Genomic DNA, 17,035 nt, shown 5'->3' on the forward strand with positions numbered 1-17,035 from the left:
CAGCTTATTTTTCTGGGTATGATGGAAACTGTCAGCTGTTCACAGCCAGCAGACTAGGGTGACACTTGTTCACTGATCATGCTTCAAGAATCCTGCAGAGAATTCTTGCAGTTCCAAGCAATGAAGATTTTTGTTGGTGTTCTATCTTTGCATTTGTACCAATCTTTTTAAGCTATGCTGGTAGTTGAATGCTGATACCTCCAAGCATGCCAATTACTATTGGTTTCAGTCCACACTCTTCATTACCCACAGTCTGCTTATTTCCCACTTCAAATCGTCATAGTTGTTCACTTTTTCTTCTTTCTCTTCAATCCTGTTATCACCAGGACATGCTATGTCAATTATCAGGCATGTTTTTTTATTTTCTCTTCACCACAAATGTCAGGTTTCCAATATTATTCTTTGTCTCTGGAGCCAGAGGACACTTGTTCATGGCTCATAAATTTTCTTTAAAATTGTTTGTTGTTTTATTAATTGGTATTCCAAATTTTGTTGAACTGTTAACTAAATGACCCAGCTCACTGCAAGTGAGGTGACCTGGCTTGATGAGAATTTGTCCTTTAAAGGCGAATCTTGGCATTTAAAACTGAAAATTTAATATTTCTAAACAAAAAATATCAACATGGCTTCCCAAATCAAGGGAAGCGATAGTTGTTGGAACAGCCATTCTGACATTGTTTACCTTCCACGAGTTGATGTGGTCAAGAAATGAAGCGCAGATAGCAGCAGCAACATCAACAACAACAACAGCAGCAGCAAGGGCCACAGATACAGCATCAACAACCATGATATATTTAAGAATGACACAAGCATGAACTCCATCACCATCCCCAATACCACCACCACTACCACTACTGCCACCATTACCGTTACCACCTCTAACACAAACGTTAATGAAATGACAACATGAGCCATTCTTATTTCTAAGCAGAATGGGAATGGTTTTGCTCAAGCTTGTCAGAGAATAGAGGTTGAATAGACAGAAAAAATATTGAGTGAAGCCAAACCACACTGAACAAATAATGTCAGAACAGTCTCCCTTAACACACCAGAGGAAGTGCAGGAAGACACTAAAAACAAAAAACTATATATAAATGTATTTTGTTAAAGACAAGGGGACTGGGGCAAGCAACACAGGCTTAGATCAAAAATAGCCTGAAACTCGTCTGGGGCTTAAAATTTATGTCTCCCATGGAAGATGCTTTGGCACAGTTGAGGTAAGATTCTCAACTGAAGAATTTGCCGAAAGAAATGCAACAACCCTCAAACATGAGGAATTATGGTTAATTATAACATACTGCAGTCGGAGGGTTCTCAAAATAAAGGCAGCAGAAGTGCCATCAGAAGTGAACATCTCTTTGCTCATGGCAGACAGCATAGAGTACAAAACAAAAATTCTGCAAGTTCAGAAAATGGAAAAAAAGAAATGGTCAGGCATGGGCATGGAATTATGGATTCACACCCATCTGCTCAGTATCGAATTCATCCCTGACCTGATCAACCTTCCTACTTGTATCAGTAAAGAGCAGAAAGCCAAAATGCAATACTTATGGTGAACAAATCATTTCTGTCTCATGCAAACAAAAGGGAAAACCCTTCTGCTGCAGACACTGCTAACACAACAACAACAACTGCATCAAAAACAACAGCAGCAGCACCACCAACAACAACAGTAACAGCATCAGTGCAAAAAGCAGCAGCATCCAAAACAACAGCAGTATCAACAGAAAGAGCAGCAGGAAAGATCCATTCAATAACATCAACATTAAGCACCAGTACTACACCCAAAGAAAACAATAACATCATTTACACAGTCACAACCAGACCACCAGCTAAAAAATGTGTGACTGTACAGACATACTTCTTCCCATTGCCACAGAAGTTTCTGACTGCAAAACCCAGCTAGTCCTGAACCCCCACCCCCACCCCAGAATGGATCCTGGTGAAAGAAAAAGGAAAAATAATTACAAAATGAAAAGTGCAGTACAAGTCTAAAAATAAAGAGATTAGAGCAGGTGACACAGAAACCAACAAACCATCACACACCCATGCACCCTACACCAATTCAATTACAAACATTTCCAACAATAAAAATAGTACCAATGTAACAAACACCTCAACAAACAAAAACACATAGTAATCCAGACCAGTGACATGAACAGCACTCCTAATGCACTGCAAACAATATGAATTTAATAAAACATCAAAAAATACACAGACATTATTCTAATTCAGTGCTTCTCAACCTTTTTACATATCTCAAGGAACTCCTGCACAAAAAAAAAACTTATATATCTTTCTCATATTTTTTCATCATAGTTCCCATGGTAAATATCATATATATGTATGTATATATATATATATATATAATATATATATATATATATATATATATATATTCTGATAACTGGTTTAAGAAAAAAATAATACTTCTTTGTTAAATTTATTGGTAATGCTAGATAAGATTCATACTGCTCATTTATGATTCTTCATCATGGAGTTGTCATTCACACACAAAATAATCTAAACTTAAATGTTAAAAATAAGTATAAGTAACCAGTATCATATACCTATGATACATGAATGTAAACGGAATGAAAACAGATAATTGTGTATCAATTTATTATTTATTTATTTTTTACTGCCAATGTTGAAAAGACAGAAGATAAATCAAGGAAAAATGTATTGTGAATCAATGAATTATACAAGGAAATAATACTTTCAAAGCCATTTGATATAGTGAAATATGCTTCTCTAATGTGAAACCTGTGTCTGTCTTTTGCTATGTAAATATTTAATTCAAGGTCAAACTTTAGATAAATACACACAGATCTCATTTTCAATAGAAAGGAGATGATTTCTGTCTTTGCTCTTGATACTTGTTAAATAAGAAAAGCATGCTCACACATGCAAGAGGTTGAAAACACAGTCCATCCAAGAGAGACCTCTTGTTTCCAGTTATGAGGACAAAATGTTGAATACATCTAATCCTTTGCTTGTCTCAGGCAGTTCTTTGCAGCATAGGAAATTTTCTTGAATTTCACCTTCATTGACAAATCGTATAAAAGCTAATGGCAATTATTGGTAAGCTCTGTTGATTCATCAACCTGAATAGGAAAACTGCTATTTTTCAATTTGTCATGCAAACCTCTTCAATGTCATGTACCCTATCATCAATGTATCAACTTATTGTACTATCTGAAAATGGAATATTTTCAATTTCTTGTTGTGCATTTTGCTCAAGCATTTTACTGACTATAACTTTACAGGCTGGTAATATTGAGTTCTCACCAACTATGTGACTTTTCCTTTTCTGTGTAATAATTTCTGCTACCAAATAACTTGCTTCAAGAGCCTTTTCACTGACACTAACTTTACTCATAAAAGCTGTACTTTGTTTCCTCTGAGATTCCAACAGCCTTTTAAAAAACTCTGCACTCTGATTTTTCATATGACTGTGATTTGTTGTGAAGTGTCCATTTTGTTGAGCTGGAGCCATTGCTGCATTTGAAAATTGTTTGCCCCAGACAACACAATGGAATGGGAGAACTTGAATCACCGGTCCACATGAAGCCCATTGATAATTAACTTTCATTGTGAAGACAGATCTTCTTTCTTTCCATTGTTGAAATACTAGTGCTGTGGAATTGGTCAGGAGCCTATGGCTCTTCATCACTAGCTTCATCCAAATTTACTGAATGTTTCCTCTTCAAAAACCTCCACATTGGTTATTTAGGTATTTCTGTAAAATTAAAGAAAAAATACAGGGTGTCCATAAATTACAGACATCACTAAATATATTCCCAATGGTTGTTGTATTTTTTGGATAATGCAATAGGTTATGTAGGATGATGTCTATATTACAATATTACAATAACCAATAAGATGTGCATGTGTAGTAATATTATGATCTTGAAATTAACATTATCTTATTTCACTCTTTCTTGCACAATCCTGAGGAATCTTTTGTGGAACCCTAGGGTACCAGAGAACCCAGGTTGAGAAACGCTGCTCTAAATAAATACATTGCATCCTCACATAACTCATATTCACATAAAAATTATTAGAACAATATAACAAACTTATAACAGATTAAAAGCAAAATATCTCAAAGGAGTGGCAGATTTTCATGGGGTCATAAACAAGATTCTCTTCATTCTCCTTCTCTATGACAAACATGTCTTTGCTCAGTATAGGCAGTATAAATGCACGTGGCCTTGGAAACAGAGCAACCTACTGAATGAACTCAAGTCACTAAGATCAGTGAAACCAGATTCTCCAAGCAACAAGCTTTCATGCCCATTTTTAGTGAATACGAGATTTACTTATCTCCATGTCAACTAGGAATGGGGAAAGGACTTGACCCAGAAGGTATGTTGGTAGTCCTGGATGTAAACAGTAGTGATGAGGGTGCCTTCAGACTGGTGGCTGCTTATGCTCCAACATGGGCAGGACAACCAGATTCTTCAGACATCTGGAGATTTCAGAGGCAATGTCTCAACCTTTAGTGCTAATGGGTGACTGGGGCACCATCTTGAACACATGTTTAGACTGTTAGAAGAGGATTGTGCAAAAGCCTTGCAAACCTGCTCAGATGTTTTCAACTGGCTGACAAATCACCAACTGCAACTGAATTACCCAAATGTGCCAGTGTGGACATAGATGAACTGCATCAAGTCATCTAGGTTGTATCAAAATAGAGTATTCTGTAGGTCAATAGATACATTTTTAAAGTCGTCAGCTACACTGACTACAAATCTGGGATCTGCAAGGTCAACTTAGATTGACTTTACATGTAGGGATCCAGTTACTGGAAGTTGAACGCTGTATTAGTTAAGTGGGCATTGATAGAGTCAGTCATCACCAACAAATGGTGGTTTACCATGAAAAGGTCAACTAGGGTCGAATCAATTAGGTTTAGTAAAACATTAGAGAAAGAAAGCAATAGGCTAGAGGGAGAGCTTGATTAGAGGATCACAACCAATGTGCAAGTGATGAAATTGGCCCTAGACCAATTTTTCAATGTTAAGCATGAAGGATGCATTGTCAGAGCTAAGGCAAATATTCTAAGAAACAAGGAAGCAAAAGACACTTGGTAAGCCTAAGTAGCAGAGGGGGTCGGGGGGGCAAATCATCTGGTTTGGATAGTCTGCCCTATGAGATTTATGGTTATATGCCACACACTTGTGTGGAAGCCTTTTATAGCACACAACTAGAATTCCTAGTTTTGTGAGTTGAGGAATGGTGGTACTGCTGTTAAAAGACCTAAACAAAGGAAGTCAAGATGAAATGTTTAGGTCTACAGTGCTTCTGAACACAGATATCAAAATTTTAGACAAAATGTTAGCAAAGAGGTTGGCACTGGTTACTGAGGAGCTGATTGGTGATGCACAAACATGTGCCATGCCAAGCAAATCCATCCACAACAACCTCCACCTCATGTAATACATTATAGAGACGGTGAGCAAAGAAGCTGACATGGGTAGATAGATTTGAATCAATCTAAAGCCTTTGATAGAGTCAACCACCAATACTTGGTGGCCATTCTAATGGATAGCATTCTGGGTGTTGCACTAAAGTGCACCAATTACTACAGGAATAATTGTTGCCTTGGTCTTCTACAGTCTTCTCAGCTCTCTGTCTAGATCCTGATATTTCTCAGTTTTTTCAATTTCTTTCATATTGACACTGCTATAATAAGGAATTGCAAAATCTATGACCTTCCACTGTTTGTTTATTTTGTCCTCTATGATCATATCCGGTCTCCTTGCTTCAGTAGTATGGTCAGTATTTATGGGGAAATCCCACATCTTGCAATTCTCATTTTCTATCACAGCCTCTGGTTTCTGTTCATACCACTTTTCTGACTTTCTACACTTTCCAAGCTACTTGTTTCCACTTGTGCACAATCTTCAAAACTGATCATCCATTCTTGTCATTCATCATCATCGTTTAACGTCCACTTTCCATGCTGGCATGGGTTGGAGGGTTTGACTGAGAACTGGCAAGCCAGGAGGCTGCACCAGGTTCCAATCTATCTGACAAGGTTTCTGCAGCTGAATGCCCTTCTTAATGCCAACCACTCCATGAGTGAAGTGAGTGCCTTTTATGTGCCACTGACATGGGGGCCAGTCAGGCAGTGCTGGTGTTGACCATGCTCATATGGTGCTTTTTACATGCTACCAGCACAGGAGCTAGTCCGGCAGCACTGACATTGACTACACTCAAATGGTACTTTTTATGTGCCACCAGCATGTCATCGACCATGACAACGACCAGGACTGTCATCGACCATGACAACGATTTCACTTGACTTAACAGGTCTTCTCAAGCACAGTATATTGCCCAATGATTGAAGGGCCAAAATCATTGAGACAAATTTTCTCATTCATTAATTTTAGAATTTCTCTGTATTTTTTCTACCCTTTCAGAATGTTATTTTGGATTTATTTGTTTAATAATTAATAAATATTATCCTTGAGTTAATTCATTAATAATCATTTATTTATTTTTTTTACTTAAAGGATCTAAAGAATTCTTCCTGATTTAATTGTTTAATAATTAATGATTCGTTTAATGATAATTATTAATTTATTTATGTGCAGATAAACACATGAGGAAGAATGGAGGGACCCACCTACTGCAGTCCTCTCCACTCTCCCTCACACACTTTCTATGCCTTCACATATCTACCATATCCCTCTCCCAGCCACTTCAATTTCTCTCATCATCACCGACTACAGCTACTTCTTTCCCATCTTTAAACATCCCCCTCTATCTCCTCTCTACCACTTATACTCACCCCCACTTTTCCCTGTAGGTAAGTCCTAATGCATCTGCAACATCATCTATTTCTCTCACTCTCTCTCTCTATCTATCTATCTAACCCTTTCTCTCCTTCCTCTCATTTCTTTTCCTAGGAAGCTTGCTTCCTAGCTACATGGTTTCGGGTTCAGTCCCACTGCGTGGCACTTTGGGTAGGTGTCTTCCCCTATAGCCCCGAGCCGACCGAAGCTTTGTGATTGAATTCGGCAGGCGGAAGTTACTGCCGTGTGTGTATATGTGCGTGTAGGTGCTTGTGCCTCTCCGAAAGAGAGAGAGGGTAGGCAAGTCTCTCCTCTCTAGTAAGACAACTATCTCTATGTTCCTGTTACACTCAAACCTTTCACCTCACACAAAGCCATTTCCCTCAGTTCAACTTCTTCTCTTAGCTGAAAGGTCTTCATCTCACAAGTCGTTTGGTGATCCCACTGGTGTTTGTGCTGCATAAAAAGCATCCAGTACTTTCTGTAAAGCATGCCAAAGCAGAAACTGGAATTCTATAGCTTGCCAGCTCCTGTCAAACTGTCCAACCCATGCTAACATGGAAGATGCATGTTAAATGATGATGATGATGATGATGATGGTGGTGGTGGTGGTGTTTTGGTGGCGACGGTGATGATGATGATGATGATGAGGAGGAGGAGGAGGAGGAGGAGGAGGAAGATTCATTTATGCATTATCTCAAATCTTTTTGAATAACTATCTAGAACCTATAAAATTCTAAATCCCTGTGTACATCTTTTCCTCTTAATGACTCAAGAATTTTTTTTCTTATTTCCATACATAGGCAGATTATTATATCGATCTGCCATGAACAATCCTTCTTTCTCCTAATGTAGGCATTAATAATTTTTATCTACCATTCAGAGAACCATTCTTTTCCCCCATCTACCGACACTTTCATATATAGTGACTGTTCATTAGGAAGACCATGTTTCTAACTGGCAATTATATTCCACTATCCAAAACATGTCTGGCCCCACAGAAATATTACCTTACTGGGAAGCAGGCCAGGGCTGGCAACTGGAAGAGTATCCCATTTTAGAAAATCTACTTCATCAAATTCATCCAACCCATGGATGGAAAGTGGACATTGGAACAATGATGATGATGATGAAGTATATTGGATGCTAGTGTTGAAGTAACATGCTGCTCTTACTGCTCAGAAATAATATGGAAAATTATGAGTAGAACACATTTTTGTTTAGCCCAATGTCAATACTGATCTCGTAGACTTATGACTCCATCATTGTTGTCAAGACCATTTTCTGCATTATTTAATCACATTATCATATATGTACATCACCATTTTGATTTTTGTAGCTTAACATGCTCATGATAATATCTATTATCAAGTTGGTAGATATCAGCGCACATCAGCAAATAATTTCATTGCTGAAATCTATAAACAAAAACCACTATTTTATTCAGATTCAGTGACCTGGGGGTAACTTTAACTGAAGAAATATAATTGGGTTGAAACACTGATGTCTCAAAGTCACTTTACATCAATGAATTGTGTTGTCAACACATCTGAAAGCAGAAGTTGTTCTCCCATGGCAAAATACAACAACAATTAAACATATTCATATTCAAATCTTCTAGAATGTTTAAAGAATCAATATGAATATCATCATATCGTTACATACATATCTATTAAAGTATATATATGTATATGAATATATACATACCCATACACACACACATGTATATATATGTATGTATATATACATATATATGTTTGTATATATGTGTAATATATGAGTAATATTTATATACATATATACATATATATATGTATATATATATAAATACATACATATATGTATACATATCTTCATACATATATACATATATACATACATTATATAAATATATATATAATATGTGTGTATATACATATACATATACTATATATATATATATATATATATATATATATATATATACTTATATACATACATATATATATATATTACATATTTATAGATATGATTATGTTACATATATGTGTGTGTGTTGTGAATTTGTATGTGTGTATATCTTTGGAGGCTTAGCAACCTGAGGTTAGTCTTCTTAGGTTTCCCACTCCCACAGGTTCTATGCACTTTCAGATTGTTGCACTTCTTTGTACTGCTGTCATCCTCCCCACGCATCATCTTCTCATACTGGGACAGTCTCCTGTCTTGCCTATTTACATCTAATCGCTCATACATCTAGATTCTTCCTCGTTTTTGTTCTTTGTTTCTCAGCTTTTTTGTATTTTTCTTGCTTATGCAATTTAACATTACACGTCCAACATATCATGTTCCTTTCCCATCGTCATTATCATCAACACCATCACTGAACCCCACCCACCCAACCACAACCACCATTCTCACCATTACAACTATTAACCACCCAACTGCAACCGCTACCACTCCTGTTATCACCACCACTGTCACATCCAGCATCATCATGTATACCACCATCACTCCACCTCTCCCACTTCCACCATGGCTATCTCCCCTAATCACAGCATTACTTCCCATCACCACCACCACCACATCAACAACAACAACAACCCCAACAGCAACACTGCCACCAACATCACCACTACTGCCTCCTACACTCATCATTATCATCTCTTGTCATCACTACTACAACCACCACCAACACTTCCATTGACATCACCACTATCACTACCACCACTTTCACAGTCAGGACTACCACCACAATCACCCCCACCACCACAATCACCCACCACCACCACCACCACAATCACCACCATTCACCACTATCACAGACACACAAAATCACACCTATCCTGAGCACTCACCACCAACATACCACTGCCGAGATCATTTCAACCATTGTATATAAGTGTATTGTCTTGTAATTTCCCAGCATGCCTCAATAACCAGCAGTAATTGTATACTGACAATGTGTTCCAATTTCAAAGACTGAACATTCGCTAACAATTTTTTTTTCTTGCTAATGAGCAGCATGTTCAGCTGAACTATACGCAGTTTGTTTATCCAATAGTAATTGCCTATTTATCTATGAATCTAATTAGACAAAGATCTCTTATTCAATACACACTAGCAAGGTTTTCACTCATGCAGTAATTTCCTAAACCCACATGCATACACACAAATTAACAAATGCTCACTTAAAATTCACACAGATATTCTCATACACCACCTTACCACACACACACACACACATACACAAACACACACACACACACACACACAAACAAACACAGACATATGCATACACCCACATGTGTACACATACATATATACGCACACATACAGGCAGACAGAATCACACACACAAGGAAGAAAAGCAATGCATTTCAAAACATAAGAAAACACACATACATACATAAATGCACACAGTTGCATGTACATTCACAAAAACACACACACAAGCACGCATGCACACACACACACACACATAACACATATGCATACAGATATTTTACCTACACATGCATACTTATATGCATATATATATATTTATATATACAGATAAAAGTACATGGCTTTTGTATGTAATACTAGATTATCATCAATTTAAACATATTTTTACTTTCTTACATAGCTTAGACAGGTTTTTAGCACAATATTTCATCATTTGGTGCAAGCCTTTATCATCTCATTCATAGCATTCATTTTCCTGAGATCAAGTCTCATCACATCTTCCCATATTTTCCTCAAACTTCCTCTTTCAAAGGTTCCTCCCTTGGCACATCTGTACTCAACTGTCATCTTCCATATGCATCACATGTCCATATCAGCATAAATTCCTCTTTCACATATGGTTCCCCTTAGACTTAATTTTGCTGTCATATGATTGAGTAAAACATTTGTAAAATAGAATTGAAAGCCTTCAAGCAACTGAGACCATGCAAGCAATTTGTTCACATCTCTCTCTCTCTCTCTCTCTCTCTCTCTCTCTCTCTCTCTCTCTCTCTTCTCTCTCTCTGTCTCTCTCTCTCTCTCCTGCTCTCTCTCTCTCTCTCTACCTATCTATCTATCTATCTATCTATCTATCTATCTATCTATCTATCTATCTATCTATCTATCTATCTATCTATCTATCTATCTATCTGTCTCTCTGTCTGTCTGTCTGTCTATCTATCTATCTATCTATCTCTAGATGTATTTTAAAAGATAAAAAAACAAAAATCAAGAAAGATGATTCCAATTAGTTCATCAAATTTTTTGAACAATATAAGCAATGCAGACAGGAGTGAATTCATTATTTTAAAGCCAGCTTTAATGAGCATGTTTCTGTTTTATTAGACCTCTTCACTTCAGTGTATTTCCCCTCTGTTGTCAATATTAAGAAAAGCAATTAGATAAATAGATACATACATACATACATAGACAGACAGACAAACAGACAGGCTGACAGACACAGACAGACAGATAGAATAATGGGTTAAAAAAATTATTTGAATGCCAGTGACATGAACGTGGATAACAAGAATGAATATAGATATATCAAATACCATAGAAGGCAAATTATTGATTTATTGAGATGACAGAAAAACAAGACATGGAAGGCAACTGCAGCAAGAAATGAGAAAGGCTGATAATCTCAAGAGTTAAGAATTCTTTGTAATTAACAAGTCATTATGGGGAAAACAGACGTCTTTACGCAAGAGACAGGAGGACAGTGTGAACACGTGTTTCCTATATTGGTTGTTAATAGTACAGCTGTTCTCTTATATTGACTCCAGCATACCTAAAACAAAAATAAAGGGTATAATTCCAACAAAATTGAGCTGAGAGAATTAACTCAGTGGAGCTATATATATATATATATATATATATATATTATATATATATATATAATTTGTGAAATAGAAAGATGAATAATCTTGTAGTAGATTAATCAAAAGTTTAACCGATACCTTAGTAGCAAAAATCACAGCAGTAACAGCACGGTTGGAGGTACAACCATCTGGCGTTGCAACCGTGCGTTGGTGCGGATAATTGAAATTAAAACATTATTGGTGAATTGAAGAAATGGAGCTGAACGCAGATTGAACAGAAATCGTTTTATTTCATTCTACACGTGTTTCGAAAGGCACAAATTACCAAAATCCGATTGAATAATGGGACCATATTGTGTCTTTCTCTTCAGGAAGAAAAAAGGAAATCCGTTGGAAAAACAAAAACAGAACAGAGGCGGAGCAAAAACAAATCGAACTACGCTCCTAAGAGCCCATGGCGAAACCATGTTCCGCCTCTGTTCTGTTTTTGTTTTTCCAACGGATTTCCTTTTTTCTTCCTGAAGAGAAAGACACAATATGGTCCCATTATTCAATCGGATTTTGGTAATTTGTGCCTTTCGAAACACGTGTAGAATGAAATAAAACGATTTCTGTTCAATCTGCGTTCAGCTCCATTTCTTCAATTCACCAATAATGTTATATATATATATATATATATATACATAATTAAGATTCAGTTGAATTACCCTTTTTATGTAGATAAAGCTAGATAAATGGTTCCAGTATATTGGGAGTCTAATAGAATGTCTGACATTAATTGATTTATCACCATTAACTAGAATACAGTTGACAACTCCCGATGGATTCCATTTTAAATGATTGAAGATTACATACTACATAAAGTCTTCTAAATATAAGTAACTACGTCACAGCTCTTTTTATGTTGATCCCCACTATTCCCTCTGCTCTAAATTATAGTAGGCTTAACAAGGTATGCATTATTTTCTAAACTCATTCTGCCACAGTTATAACAAAAGAAGCAATGTAAATATTTTGGTCTCTATTATTGATGTATATTTGTTTAAAAAATGGTTTATCCTTTATGTCTGAAGTCTATGTCTTCATCTGGTGAGAACAGTTTCTTTCAAATTGATGTCATGTTTTCATTAATCAATTAAACAGAACTGCTTGAAACAGCCCTAATGAATTAACACCTGTACATCTTTGTTTTTTTATTTATATTCTGTTCACCTATATTTATATGTAGATGTGTGTATGTGTCTGTGTGATTGGCTGTGTGGTAAGAAGCTTGCTTCTCAATCACATGGTTCTGAGTTCAGTTTCACTGAATGGCAACTTGGTCGAGTGTCTTTTACTACAGCCTCAGGCTGACCAAAGCCTTGTGAGTGGATTTATTTGATGGAAACTGAAAGAAACCTGTCTTATATACATGTATATATGTCTTTATCTATGTGTGTGTGTCTGTGTTTATCTCCCCCCACCCTTTGCATGACAACTGATGTTGGTGTGTTTACATCCCTCTAACATTAGCAGATCAGCAAAACAGACCAATAGAATAAGTCCCTAGGCTTACAAAGAATAAGTTCTAGGGTCAATTTCTTCAACTAAGACCCTTTAAGGCAGTGCTCCAGCATGGCCACAGTCAAATGACTGTAACAAGTAAAAGAATAAAAAAAAGTATATAAACACACATGTATATAAACACACATGTATGCAAATATATATTTATATACATGCATAAATATTGGTCTCACAGACCAGTGGGCAAACACCAACATGACTGCAAGAACTAAATATATTTAGTGGGGCACCACTCTATTTATGCATGTACCCGATGTGGCCCAGATTGCACTAATCAATGCAACACAATTGGATGCACAACATCCCACCCATAAAGGACAGCCACAGGAGGGGTTGAAACGATCATCATACTAAATAAAGACTAATGCCAACACCATCCTCCACTTCATTCATCAATTTATTATTATTATTATGATTATTATTATTATTATTATTATTAGCATTATTATTATTATTATTAGCATTATTATTATTATTATTATTATTATATAGATAGATAGATAGATGGATGTATATATGTGTAGATATATATATCCACACACACACACACACACACACACACACACAACACACACACACACACACACACATACATACACATACATACATACATACATACATACATACATACATACATACATACATACACTCCTTTATCTCAAAATGGCAGCTTTAATTTGAAAGACAAAAGAAATCCTGGTGTGTCCCAGGAACTTGACATGTGTGCTTTCTTTTGTTGGAAGCAATCAGGCCTGCAAAATAGATTGTATTATTTAACTGCATTAAAATACAATAAAAACGAATTACAAAAAAAATATATATATATAATGATAATAATTTTACACACAAATCATCCTCACTATCATTGCATACATTTTTCATGCTGTCTTTTCAATGGGTGGGGTCTTCTCCAGCCAACGTTCCATCACTTGTTATGATCTTTTGTTATTTCCTTTGTGTGATTCTAATCTCAACAGAAAATATTGAAATGAAGAAACAAAGTCGGAGTTGAATAAACAAAACTGGAAATAGGAGAATAACAGTACAAAGAAAGCAATAACACTTTTTTTCTTCAATTATCAAAAACATAATTTTGTGACCAAAGTAATTAGATAATATCAAGAGACACTGATTTGTAGTTTGTTTTTTCTTTAATCATGTATTTTGCAGGTGTTCTACATTTCTTCTTCTTCGTTTTTTTTTTCTGTAAAGGTATGTAAGTACAAATTTAATTACTACAACACTGTTGTTGCATTCAGTCAAACCCTTGTTAAACAGACATGTGTGGAGGTGCAATGGCCCATTGGTTAAGGGCAGTGGACTCGTGGTCATAGGATTGTGGTTTCGATTCCCAGACCAGGTATTGTGAGTGTTTATTGAGCAAAAACACCTAAAGCCCCACGAGGCTCCAGCAGGGTGTGGTGGCAAACCCTGCTGTACTCTTTCACCACAACTTTCTCTCACTCTTTCTTCCTGTTTCTGCTGTACCTGTATTTCAAAGGGCCAGCTTTGTCACACTCTGTCACGTTGAATCTCCCTGAGGACTACATTGAGGGTACATGTGTCTGTGTAGTGCTCAGCCACTTGCATGTTAATTTCGCAAACAGGCTGTTCCATTGAACAGATCAACTGAAACCTTCGTCATCATAACCAACAGAGTGCCACGATAAACAGACATGTGATCAACATTGTTCCAGCCATGATCAACCTACTTTCATACTATATATTGTGTATCTAGGACTGATTATCTAAGGCAGTGGTTCTCAACTGTGGTTCATATAAGATTTTGTTGTGAACATTTATGTGTAGTAAATTGATTATACTTCTAAACTACACAGAATATTATAACAATTTTTTATACAATTCTTAATAATATTGATTTCAAATTTTGGCACAAGACAAACAGTTTCATGGAAGGGTGCACGTTGATTACATCGACCACAGTAATCAACTAGAATTTATTTTATTGACTTCAAAAAGATGAAAAGCAAAGTCGACCTCAGCAGAATTTGAACTCAGAATGTTAGCAGCTGAACATGCTAACTGACAATTTCTAATAATATTCAATAATGAAGATGCAGTAGGATTTTCTTTTATAAACATTGAATGGCTATGGAGGTCAAGGAGAGTAAAAAAAGGAATCAAAGGGGTCCCTAGTTAAAAAATGGTTGAGAATCACTGATCTAAGACGTTATCTAATGTGACTTACTTTTTTTTTTAAGACATTAGTGCATGACTTAAAGATGATTTGGCTGCTCTTGTTAGCAGGTCAAGTAAATGCATTCATATCTTTTTAATCCTTTTAAAATAAAGCTTGATCAAAGTTAATAGATATTATATTAATGATTGGGACTCAGAGGGGTTGACAGGGGACCGAGACACCTGGCAGTTTGCTGTACTTGAAAAGACATGTCATGCTAAGTAAAAGCATAGTTGCTCTTATACACAGCCTTGTCCCTTGTGACCCTCTCCAGTTGAGCATCCTTAATCTTGCAGGCTTGTAAGTGCTAGTGCAACATAAAAAAAACACCTATACCAGTGCTGCACAAAAGCACCCATTATACTCTCTAAAGTGGTTGGTGCTTGGAAGAACATCCAGCCATAGAAACCATGCTACAGACCTTCAGCTGGTCAGCTGCTGTCAAATCGTCTAACCCAAGCCAGCATGGAAAACAGACATTAAATGATGAGGATGTGGATTGTGATGATGATTGACTGGGTAATACTGTTTGGGATGCTATCATTCATACAGTATCACTTGATCAATCATTAATAGAAGAAGGCTTCATTAGGGCTCCCAGTAATCTCTATAATAAAAAAATCTATCAAATCTTAAAACATAATCCCCATTACCTTCTATACCATCAAACTGAAGCTTCTATCATTTGCATTCACTGTCACTACTCCTTATCATCTCTTTATCATCTTCCCCACCCAACATTCTCCCTCCATTCTCCCTCCATTCTCACCCTACTCCTCTCCTTTTTCATTCCCTTCTAGTAAACACCCCTCAATCCAACAGATATCTGTCTCTGTATATTTATCCTCACTAACCACCTAGTACATGTCATCACTATATCTTCCTCTTCCAATTAGACCATAGATCTATTTACCTCCCTATATAAGCATTCTCCATTTCCCCAGCTGCTATATGCCTTCTTCTTCTAATGATGAGATTGGTTGCATACCATATTCCATACTGCTGGAAACAACTGTAAAGTACTATCTGCTCCTTTTCTATCCATTACTAGTGAGTTTTTCTTTAGTGATCCCATAGATTTAACTCACTCATCTAGGCCAAATCGTCACTAAGGACTTCTCAAACATTTTCCTGTCTGATCCTGGAGTATACCTGTCTATACCAAATCACTTTGAACATCCAGCTTCTGAATTTTTGCTGGTTTTCTTCTATATTATTATATATGCTCATACATCTTTGTTTCCTCCTCAGTATGTTATATAAATCCATACCAATATTAGTGTATATACAGCCAAAGCTAGTGTAATATGTTATATAAATATGCTATAAATTGATTTGATACTTTACAACCGCTTGTTCATATTTTGCTCTATTAGACCTATATATGTATATATATATGTATATATATATACATATATATATATATATATATATAGTAAATCCCAAAAAAAGAAGAACAAACACAAAAAACAAGAATGAGAGGACATGGTACATGTAAAGTATTAGCAGACACTCAGGGAAGGAAAGAAAGATGGTTTAACGTTTTGAGCATTGCTCTCCTTCAGAAACAGAGTAAAGTCCAATAGAAAGGAAGACAGACAGACAGACAGACAGACAGACATACATACATACATACATAAAATCTCTAACTTGGAAAAAAGAGGTTTCTGGTTAGAGTGCCT

The 17,035-nt window shown here is 36.2% G+C and overlaps 1 long non-coding RNA gene across 1 annotated transcript; it reads right to left on the reverse strand.

The window, feature by feature from the left end:
• Positions 1-83: 83 nt before the first annotated feature.
• LOC118762309 lies at positions 84-10,027 on the reverse strand. The gene is made up of 3 exons (XR_004998061.1): positions 10,011-10,027; positions 7,969-7,976; positions 84-367 (listed from the first exon to the last, which is right to left on the reverse strand). It is a non-coding gene; the product is annotated as an uncharacterized LOC118762309 (long non-coding RNA).
• Between the last annotated feature and the right edge of the window lie 7,008 nt (positions 10,028-17,035).

This window comes from Octopus sinensis, linkage group LG2 (assembly GCF_006345805.1).
Source record: "Octopus sinensis linkage group LG2, ASM634580v1, whole genome shotgun sequence".
NCBI lineage: Eukaryota > Metazoa > Mollusca > Cephalopoda > Octopoda > Octopodidae > Octopus > Octopus sinensis.